The sequence below is a fragment of the Ochotona princeps genome, chromosome 13, assembly GCF_030435755.1.
Source record: "Ochotona princeps isolate mOchPri1 chromosome 13, mOchPri1.hap1, whole genome shotgun sequence".
NCBI classification, from domain to species: Eukaryota; Metazoa; Chordata; class Mammalia; order Lagomorpha; family Ochotonidae; genus Ochotona; species Ochotona princeps.
The window spans coordinates 893,194-902,550 of NC_080844.1; the positions used below are offsets into that span (position 1 = coordinate 893,194).

At 51.7% G+C, this 9,357-nt stretch overlaps 1 pseudogene; it reads left to right on the forward strand.

Moving 5' to 3' along the window:
• The first annotated feature begins 255 nt into the window (after positions 1-255).
• LOC131481729 (probable G-protein coupled receptor 27) lies at positions 256-9,139 on the forward strand (annotated as a pseudogene).
• Positions 9,140-9,357: the final 218 nt, after the last annotated feature.

The window sequence follows — 9,357 nt, forward strand, 5'->3', positions numbered from 1 at the left end:
CAACCTGCATCAGGGACTCCTGCTGTGTTGAGAGCAGGAAACAGGGGCTGCTGTGACAGACTGGTGTGACCCAGGGAGCCTGAGGATGCAACAACTCAGCTATCAGATGCTACGTTGCCTAGCAAAGAGACAAGAGAGGGGAAAGCTATCAGGTAGAGCAGGGCACGCAGAGGTGCTGTGGCAGGAACAGGCCTGCAAACAAGGCCACAGACTGCACACGGGCATGCCAACAACCACAGCAGCCACTCTTCCACCATGAGGGAGCCAGACCCCTGTGTGAAGAGCACAGCCAAGGACTCCACGATTGATTTCAAAAGCCCCAGGATGCTCCAGAGAGGCTTCTCCTGTGAGAGGCTGTGGCATTAGAGGTCAAGACTAGCCTTCTCCTGGATGGCGGAAGTTGTGACCAACCAGAAAGCTTGGAGGAAAGACCAAGAAGATCCCTGGCAGGTCATCCCCCAGCCTGGATATATGGAACAATAGGCTGCAAAGTCAGCTTCACCCATGCCCATGGTGGAAATGGAGGCCTGCATTTGCCACAAAACAGGGTTAGAAACAGCAAACAGATGGCCATAGTACTCTCTGTTTGCAATCTGGCTGGGGGCCCAGGCTCCAGGTGAGGGAGGATAGGGCAGCACATGCCAGTGTTTTCCGAAGGATGGCAGTCCCAGGTGATCCCTCAGACAGGCCAGATGCTGAACAGCACCATCCATGCCCCAGGGACTGTAGCAGACTCTGGGGACCCCTGAAGCACTGATGAGGGTTTTCTCAATCCATTCCCATCATAGCACCTATAGAATCCCAGAAAGTCTCCACACACAGCAATCCCCAATCCTATACCGACAATCCCTAGTGAGTGCTGTTAGTTGAACGAGAACTCCAGGCAAATGATATCTTATTGTTTCTAGGGCATTATCCCCCCCAAAAAATTGCCAGTCCAAAGCTGATGTTTAGTTGGATCACTTCCCTTCTATCTGCCAACTTGTGTCTCTCATAACATCAGTCTAGGAAACTCAGAAAAAGATGGCCTCTGCTCAGTTCAAAATCTGTTTTTCTTTGTTCGGCAGCCAAGATGGAACTCAAAACCACCCAGAGAAGCATGGCTGTGAGGAAACATGCTGTGCCTTGGACCATGGACCACCCAGAAGTCAAGCTGCTTGCAACCATCTCAGAAACGGACAGTTTCCAAGGTGACGGCAGCAGTTGCCAAGAGATATTACTGTTTGAGAAGAGGTTTCAGAAGGAGAGCTCAAGAGTCATGTCCTGGATAAGTGAACTCTGACCTTGAGATATACTGTTCTGTCATTGTAGTTTGGATATTTATGTGCTGTGCTTGGAACATGATGTTGACAATATGTTCAGACAATGTGATCACACATGCCTCTCCTCTCCCCACTTCTTTCCTTCTTTCCCCCTTCCAGTTGTAACTCCTCTTTGCAAGCTGTTGGTACAGACATGTTCTCAACAACAGGACCTGTGACAGTGGAACCCTAGTGATCTGGAAGGAATCATCAATGCTTTCTTTTCTCTCTGCATTCTAGATGGAAACATCTGTTTGCAAACCCAGATAGAGAATCCAAGAGGCACCAAGGACTAGGTTTCCATGTCGAGACCTTTCTGTGATGGAAGTCCACATCTGTCCATTTGCAAATTCGAGTCAGTGACCAGAGGCCAGAGTGACAGAACGGCTGGGTAAGAGACTCCCTGTTTCTGTATAAGTGCATATTCTCGCATTTGGGAGAGGGGCTCTGCCAGTACGCATTAGAGCACACACACACACACACACACACACTCTTTCTCTCTCATATATATAAACACGCACACATTCCTTCTTTTTCTCTCTCTTGATCCCACCCTAAGTCTCTCCCTTCCCCCACCCCTGTCATCCCTCCACCTCTGGAGTCAGAAGACAGGCCAAGGCAGTCAGAGCTTGAGGTCCTCCATTCATGTCTGCCTTACTGGAACCTGGGGTTCTAACTTTGTTTTGGAGGGGTCCCACGCTCCTGCCTTCTCAGTCCTCAGCACAGCTTTCCCGTGGCTCTTTTTGCTGTGCCAGACACCCCTGCCCCGTGGGTCCCTCATCCCCAGGGAGTCCCATGTGGGCGGCAGTCTCCTCTAGGGCTTCACACCACCATTTGTGGTTCCCACAAGGGCCCTGCAGGTGCACATATCAATGTGCCCTTCCTGGCACACCCTCCCCTCAGGCGTCATGCTCTGGGCTCGGCTTCCAGTCCTTAAAGGCCTTCACCAATTACCACATTGTCGCTGTCCCGCAGCGATGGACTTGGTGCACGGAGCCGATAATAACACACGTGGACCCTGACTGATGGTTAAAGCCTAGGTTTATTAGTAGCATCAGACTTTATACTCTGAGGGCCATATAGGATAAGGGATGAAGTGCTGAGCTTATCAACAAAACCATTAATGCTTTTGTTTGGAACTCCTTTTGTCTTGTATATTCCACCAGGTGTTCTCATGTACATATGCAGATGATATCCAATAAGGTATACAAAAGGTAGCCATTTGGTTATTCTCCTCCAAATATTATCCAACCAACTGTAATCCTGTGCTCACTGACCTTTTAGGGTCACAATGTCCTCCCACACCACATGTTCATCTTCCCTCCCCCAGCAGCACCCACTCACCCGCGGGGGCTGTCCCTGCTCCCCAGGGCACCTGGGCCTCCACTTGCACCACCTGACCAGCATTACTTGATGCCCACACAACCCCTTTGTGCTTTGCTGCCTGGGTCCTGCTACATCTGCTTTGAAAGACACTCCAGCTCCTTCTGAGTGTCACACTGTCTTGTCCCTTCAGGAAGTGGTGGCTGGTGGTGGTGCCACTGGTTGGCTTGTTGAAGCGGTGTGTGGAGGGATTGAGGTTGGTGATCTCAGAGGGGCTGGTGGGGGTGATTGGTGTCTGCTGCCATCCCTCCTTCTCTCCTCTTTCCGGTGGCAGAGTCAGTGGTCTTCCTGGACCTGGCACAGTGCCTGTGAGTAGGCTTATCCCGAGGCCATGGTCAGCTGGTTGCTCAGGCCTGTTTCTGTCTTGAGGTTGTTTGGGCGGCTCGGCATCACTCTGTGCCTGTTGTGTGTGTGTGTGGGGGGTTGTTGTGGGTCCGGGCTCTGGCTCTGGTCTCGTCACCCCCTTTCCTCCATGGATGCTTAACTGTTGTCTGCCAACCCAGATGAAGAGTGTTGTCTGCGAGTTCAATGCCCAGGGGAAGAAGGAGCTGTTTCTCTTAGTCCCAGTTGGCCTGGGGAGCTTGCCGGGGACATCGGGGCCTAGCACTGCACTGTGGTTGTGGTGGTGGTGGTGGTGGTAGTGGTGGTGGCTGCTCCGTCCCCGCTTCTGGGTGGCATCAGCCGGGAGGCCTGGCCCTTCCTCCCCACTGTTCTTTGGGGTTGGGGTTACGGGGACCAGCACTATGGCCGGCCGGTAGTCATGTGTTCTTTTCCCCTTTCCCTTTCCTGTCCTAGGCTGGGGTGCTTCTCTCTCTTCTCCCAGCCCCTCCCGTGTGCATAGTTGTTGCTTTCCTGGGAGAGGCAGGCAGAAAATTGTGACTTGTGAGGAGCAGGCCTGTCTGAGAGTCATTTGAGTCATTTGAGGATCAATCACCCTCAGGGTGGGATTGGTCTCTGGCCTCCCCCACCCCGGTCGCGCATCTGGGGATGTGTGCTCCCAGAGCCCCTCTCTTGGGCGGCCCTCCATCCCCCTAAGTGCAGATCGGTGGTGGGCTCCACTCGCCTTGCTTTCTGGGCTCCGTGGTGTTACCGTCTGTCTATGACAGGCATTGTTGAGGGTGCGGAGGTGAAGAGAGGTGTGTGTGCAAGGAGAGGAGGGCTCACCAGGCGTGTTGAGGAGGAAGAAAGGAAGTGAACTCATGCGGTGGGTTGCGGGTCCCCAGACCATGGTCTAGAGCGTGCCTCTCTATTCCTTGTGAGTCTTCCCCCATCCCCTTATTCCCTCACCCATTGCGTGCTTTCTCTCTCTGCCCTTTGGGTGGTCATTCACGCTGCACACATGGTCGGTCGTTGGGAGTGGAGCTGGGGGAGAAAGAGCGTGCCTGGAGCCGGGTCTCTGGCCCTATTTTCCTGGTGTGCCTTGCCAGTCCCTCTGCCCCAGACCCAGGGTTGACTGTTTCTCTGCATCGGACCTGGGTCCTGACGCATGGCCAGGACGCATTGCACGCCACCGAGACAAACGCGCCAAGAGGCTATTGGAGGGGACTGTGGGGTACCAGCTATCCAATGCCAACCCAGGCTCTTTGGGCGCTGCAGTACCATTTCGCCTGCTGCGCATCGGGACTGGGGTCTGGTTCGGAGAGCCCTTAGTCCTGGGAAACGGGGCGCGGCCAGAAAAGGTTCTGCCCTCTCGCTGGTCTTGCAACACATATTCCTGGGGAACCTGGTGCTAAACCATCTATAGAGGACCTGCTTCTGTGTCGGGGTTTTGTTCCTAGTAGAGCAGCTCCCTCTCTGCCATCTATTGAAAGTCAGAAGGGTTTGTCTAGGTGTCTGTCTGCCCGTATCCCACAGACTGGCCTGTGGTGCTGCTGGCCGCAAATGGTGGTCAGGCCTTGGTGTTTTGGCTCTTTCCTCCACCGAGCTGACCAGACCCTCCCGGCGAACCCCCAGGGCCTCATCGATGTGCATAACCCGCTGGCATGCGGGGCAGAGGGCGGTTGTGCATGTAGGTGGCCTCAGGTGGGAAGGGGAGTGCAGGGTGGTGGCGAGGATGGCCTTTTCCCCCACCAGGAGTTCGGGCTTCCCACAAGCCCGCAGTCCTCTCCAGAGGTTTGGAGGGGCGCCAGCCTGCCCTTCTCCCTCCAGGATGGAGGCAGGAGCGTTCTTCAAGGAGGCGGGGACCATTGGCTGGTCCTGCATCCCTTTCGCAGGGCGGGTACACTTGCGGGTCGCTGGCCCTATCGATTCTTTCCCTCCCTCCCTTCCGAATAAAGTGGTCAACCAGCTGCTCAGTGGCACTTACTCTCGCATATACCAGCCAGCCGGTCGCTGCTGGTCCATTCTTGCCGGCCTCTGTGGTGGTGGACCAGCTGCCCCTTGGCATTTGGCGGGTGCAGATGAACACGCTATTGCCACTTGGTGTCGCTGTTGATTTGTATGGTTTCTGTGTCCTGTCAGTCTTTTTTTTTAAAGAGTTAATTGCAAAATTGTAACCATTTTTTCCCACCTTGCTTTTTCAAGCACACAAACTGTCTCATTAGTTATTGTGAATATAAAATAACCCAGGCAGAAGTGACTAGCATGAAAATAACTGCAATACAAAATGTTCTACTGCAATCAGATGACTACAGAAGCTTATAGAGTTCACGTTCACTTTGAGATAATCTTTGAATAGTTACCTAGAAAAAAGTATTTAACTATGTCCTTGATTCTGTGACAGATAATATGTATAAAATTTACTTGACATTTAAAGAAAAATTGGGATTCTTAATAATTCCCTTCCCCCTTTGTCCCCTCCTTTCCATCTCCCCACCGTTTTTTTTTTTCTATTGCTTAGATGTTCAATTTTAACTGACTTTCTTGCTTTCTTTTTCTGTTCTTATGGAGTCTTGCTAAAACTCCCTCCCCTCTCTCTCTTCTTATACCTCCTTTCCATGTCTCCTCCACTTTTTAAATACATGTGTATATACATATACATATATAAAATATGCATGCATGTATATGAATTATGTGTTACAATTTCTTTAGAGTGGAATTTCCCGCCAAACTCCCATCCCCGACAGATTTTCCCCATTTTGCTACAGTGGTGTAATCCTCCCTAAGGAATTATAATTCCATCAGTCTCTTATTTACGTGTAGCCCAATACTGCTAGTACAAAGTCAGACAGTCCAGCATCCCATTGTCTACACCTGTCCAACAGTTTCATTGGGAATCTTTCTTTCTTTTTAAATTTTTACTTTCTTTCTCCTATTTGCTTTCTTTCTGCGTTCTTGGGGAGTCTTTCTAAAAACTGTTTGAATTTTAAATTTAACATTTTGACTGACTCATTGATAGACTGATGCATATATTTTTTCCCCATTTGTTTAGAGAGAAAGGAACGTTAGTTCCACCATGGGAAGCAGGGCTCAAGGTTGAGTGATGACCTGCCTCTGCTGGCTCCACCTGGGGCAGTGCAATACTGCCCGCAGCTCCTTCCCGCCCAGTCTGCTCACTAATCAGCCCAACACTAGACCACCAAGATCCTCAGATGTGCTGCGTCCCAGACTGAAAAACAAATCCAGGCAAAACAGGTGGCTGGGGCTGGGGAAGAATGATTTAGTGGCCCGTTTTTTAGGGGACACACACACATGAAAGAAAAAAGAGCTGCTGGGATGGAACAGGAGCTAACGGGGCACACATGGGAAGAATGGACGCAATGATCAGAAGCTAACAATTGTGGTGACACTCACTGCTCATTTTTTCAGGCACAGTGGCTGCTGTGCAGAATCACACACCAGGCACAGGTAGTGACTCATTAGGAACAAGAGGTGGATGAAGAGGATGTGTCTTCCTGCTGCTTCCGCTGAAAGGACCCACCTTGCCCCCAGCAGTATGACACCTCACCCCAACACACCCAACAGCACCCACATTTCTGCTTCCTAAATGCCCCTACCTATGCCTGCCTTGCTGCTGCAATTGTGGAAGCCTGACCTTCCTGCCGCCATCTACCTGGTCAATAAAGCTTTCTTCTGAGCCACTAACTTCTGCTTGAGGCTGATGATTCAGTGAAACATTACCTGAAGTCAAACAAGCAGGCACACGTACATGCACACACACACACACACCAGTGTGCCATCTGAGTGGGTGCATGGCTGGGTGGGTTGGTCTTTCTCCTGCAGCTGTAGTGACGAGTAGACAAGCAGCCAAGCAGCCAAGCTTCCAGGCTGTTATTCCTCGGATTGCTTTAGCAGGGAGCTGGACCTTGAGAGCAGAGAATCACCACCCCATAGTGGATGCTGGCATAGTGGTTTGGGCTGGCTCGGCGGCTAGCGGGATAGTGGTGGCTAGCTTGGTATGCTGCTAGATACTCAACTGACCCAATGACTGCTTTTAGAGCAGCCCATGCCAGCCCCTCTTCTCTTCCCTCAACCATCACATGACTGGCCTTCACCCAGGCCGACTTTGGGGAGAGTTCCTCCTGCTCCTCCTTGGTAGCCTGGGATCTTGCTTAGCCTTGCCCAGAGGGGGTAGGGGGAGGAGGGAGGATGGCACCACAGGGATTTCTCCACCTCATGGGGAGACTACAACATACACATAGATACCCACCACTGGCTGCTTGTGCTTTGGGCAGGATACAACGCATTTGGGCCAGCTTCTGCTGGAACGGAGAGAGGGGCATCCTATCAGACCTAACTAGAGCGGCCTGGACTTCAGTGCCAGTGCCACTGTTTGTGCCACCATGCCAACCAACCCCAGAGTCTGCAAACAGTGCTTTAGTGTCTAGGAAACCCCACAATATAGGTGCACACATACAGGGTGGAGGTGAAAGCTGATGAAAACCTGTTTCTGTCCAGCGTCCCTTCAGACAATACAGTTGTGTGACACTGAGACCCGGGGTTCTGTACCATCTGGAATGCTCCATTTATTCACCAACGTTCTGAATTCTCTATTCATCCTGCAGTACTTTGTGAAAGAGTGCTTGATTTGAAGGTGATGGAAATCATGTGTGTGCTCTGAAACTGATCTCTGGCTGTGGAGTTTAGGACATGTTAGCTGAATATTCTGATTTAGCGCATAGCTTCCAACTATTAACAATTATGTAATCGACTGAAGTCAAAGCTAGAAATGAGGAACTTTATACATGTTCCCATAGGGATAGTGTCGGCTCACAGAGGAAATACAATGATAACTCCAAGTTATACTCAAAGTAGCTGGAAAATTATCAGCAGCAAATAATTACTTTGTTATAAGCTTGCATTTCCACTTGCTAGTAATGAAAGGGCCCAAAATAACTATCTGAGATAATGAAAATATATGTTATTTTGTACGTAAAAGTAATTTATATTTATCACATGAACAACATGAAACAGGAAATAAACTGTGTGTCTTTCATACTGTGACCTAAATTCCAGATCCAAGAGATAAACTCAGGTCTGTTATGATAGCGTAACAGGTAAAGTGCTTCCCTTGAACACACCAGCCTGCTGCTGTGGGCGAGCCTGGCGGGCCATGTGCTGTTCGCACTGCTCCTCAGCCTGCACTGTGCCCATGCTGCCTGCTGCTCCATCTGTGCTGGCCAAAGGACTGCTTGCACTCGCAGTTGTGCTCGCTGCACACTGGGCCGATGCCACCTCTGGGGCCACACTGGGCAGGCTAGGTTGGGGCTGCTCACCTTCCTGGCCCTGCTCTTTTGCTTCTACACCTCCTTCTTGCTGCTTGGCATGGGCGTCACCCTCTACCGCTTCTATGCTGAGCACCTGGCAGACTGGCCATATGCCACTATGCTGGTTTGTACCACCTGGGCACTTGCACTGGCTTCAGCCTTCCTACCTGTGCTGGACAGCAGCAGCGGTGGCAAAGACAAGGACCGTCCTTGTGCCCTGGAGCAGCAGCCCGATGGCACCCAGGTGCGCTCAGTTTCCTGCTGCTGCTGAACTTAGTGGTAGACACACACACCTCATTTACCTCCGCCTGCTCTTCTTCATTCACAATCGCCGCAATGATTGGCACAGTGGGAGGTTGGCGGGCCTAGTATTTGCCCTCAGCCATGACTGGACCTTCCACACGGCTGGTGCCACCGGCTAGGCAGCCACCAACTGGACGGCAGGCTTTGGCTGTGGGCCTATGCCACCCACGCTCCTGGGCATCCTGGCAGTGGGGCCTGGCTGTGATGGGCCGCCTGCTCATGCTGGAGAAGTTTAAGATGGAAAAGCAGTGCAGGACTGTCCATGCAATGATGGTGCTCTTCCTGCTGTTCTGGGGCCCTACATCGTGGTCAGCTACCTGTGGGCCCCATGGCTACCTGAAGGACTCAGTGTGGCTTAGCTTTGTGCAGGCCAGCATCAACCCCATCCTGTGCTTCCTGTTCAACAGGCAGCTCAGGGACTGCTTCTGCGCCCAGTTCCTCTGCAGCCACAGCCCCCAGAAAGCGCAAGCCACTCTCCCTTGGGGCTTGAAAGGCATTGGGCTGTGAGGGCTCCATGGAACCTGCCTGCCTGCACACTTGCAGCTCTGCCAACCTCTTTGGCCTGCACAATGCTTCTGTCCCAGTTTTCATTTAAGAAGATGGCTGCAAAATGACTCTCAAAGTGAACAAACAACTGGATTGTACAGATATGTGGTCTTTTGGGAAGTGGGTGGGTTGAGAATGGTGGAGGTGTGGTTGGGGGTTAAGAGGGATGCTCCAGGTGC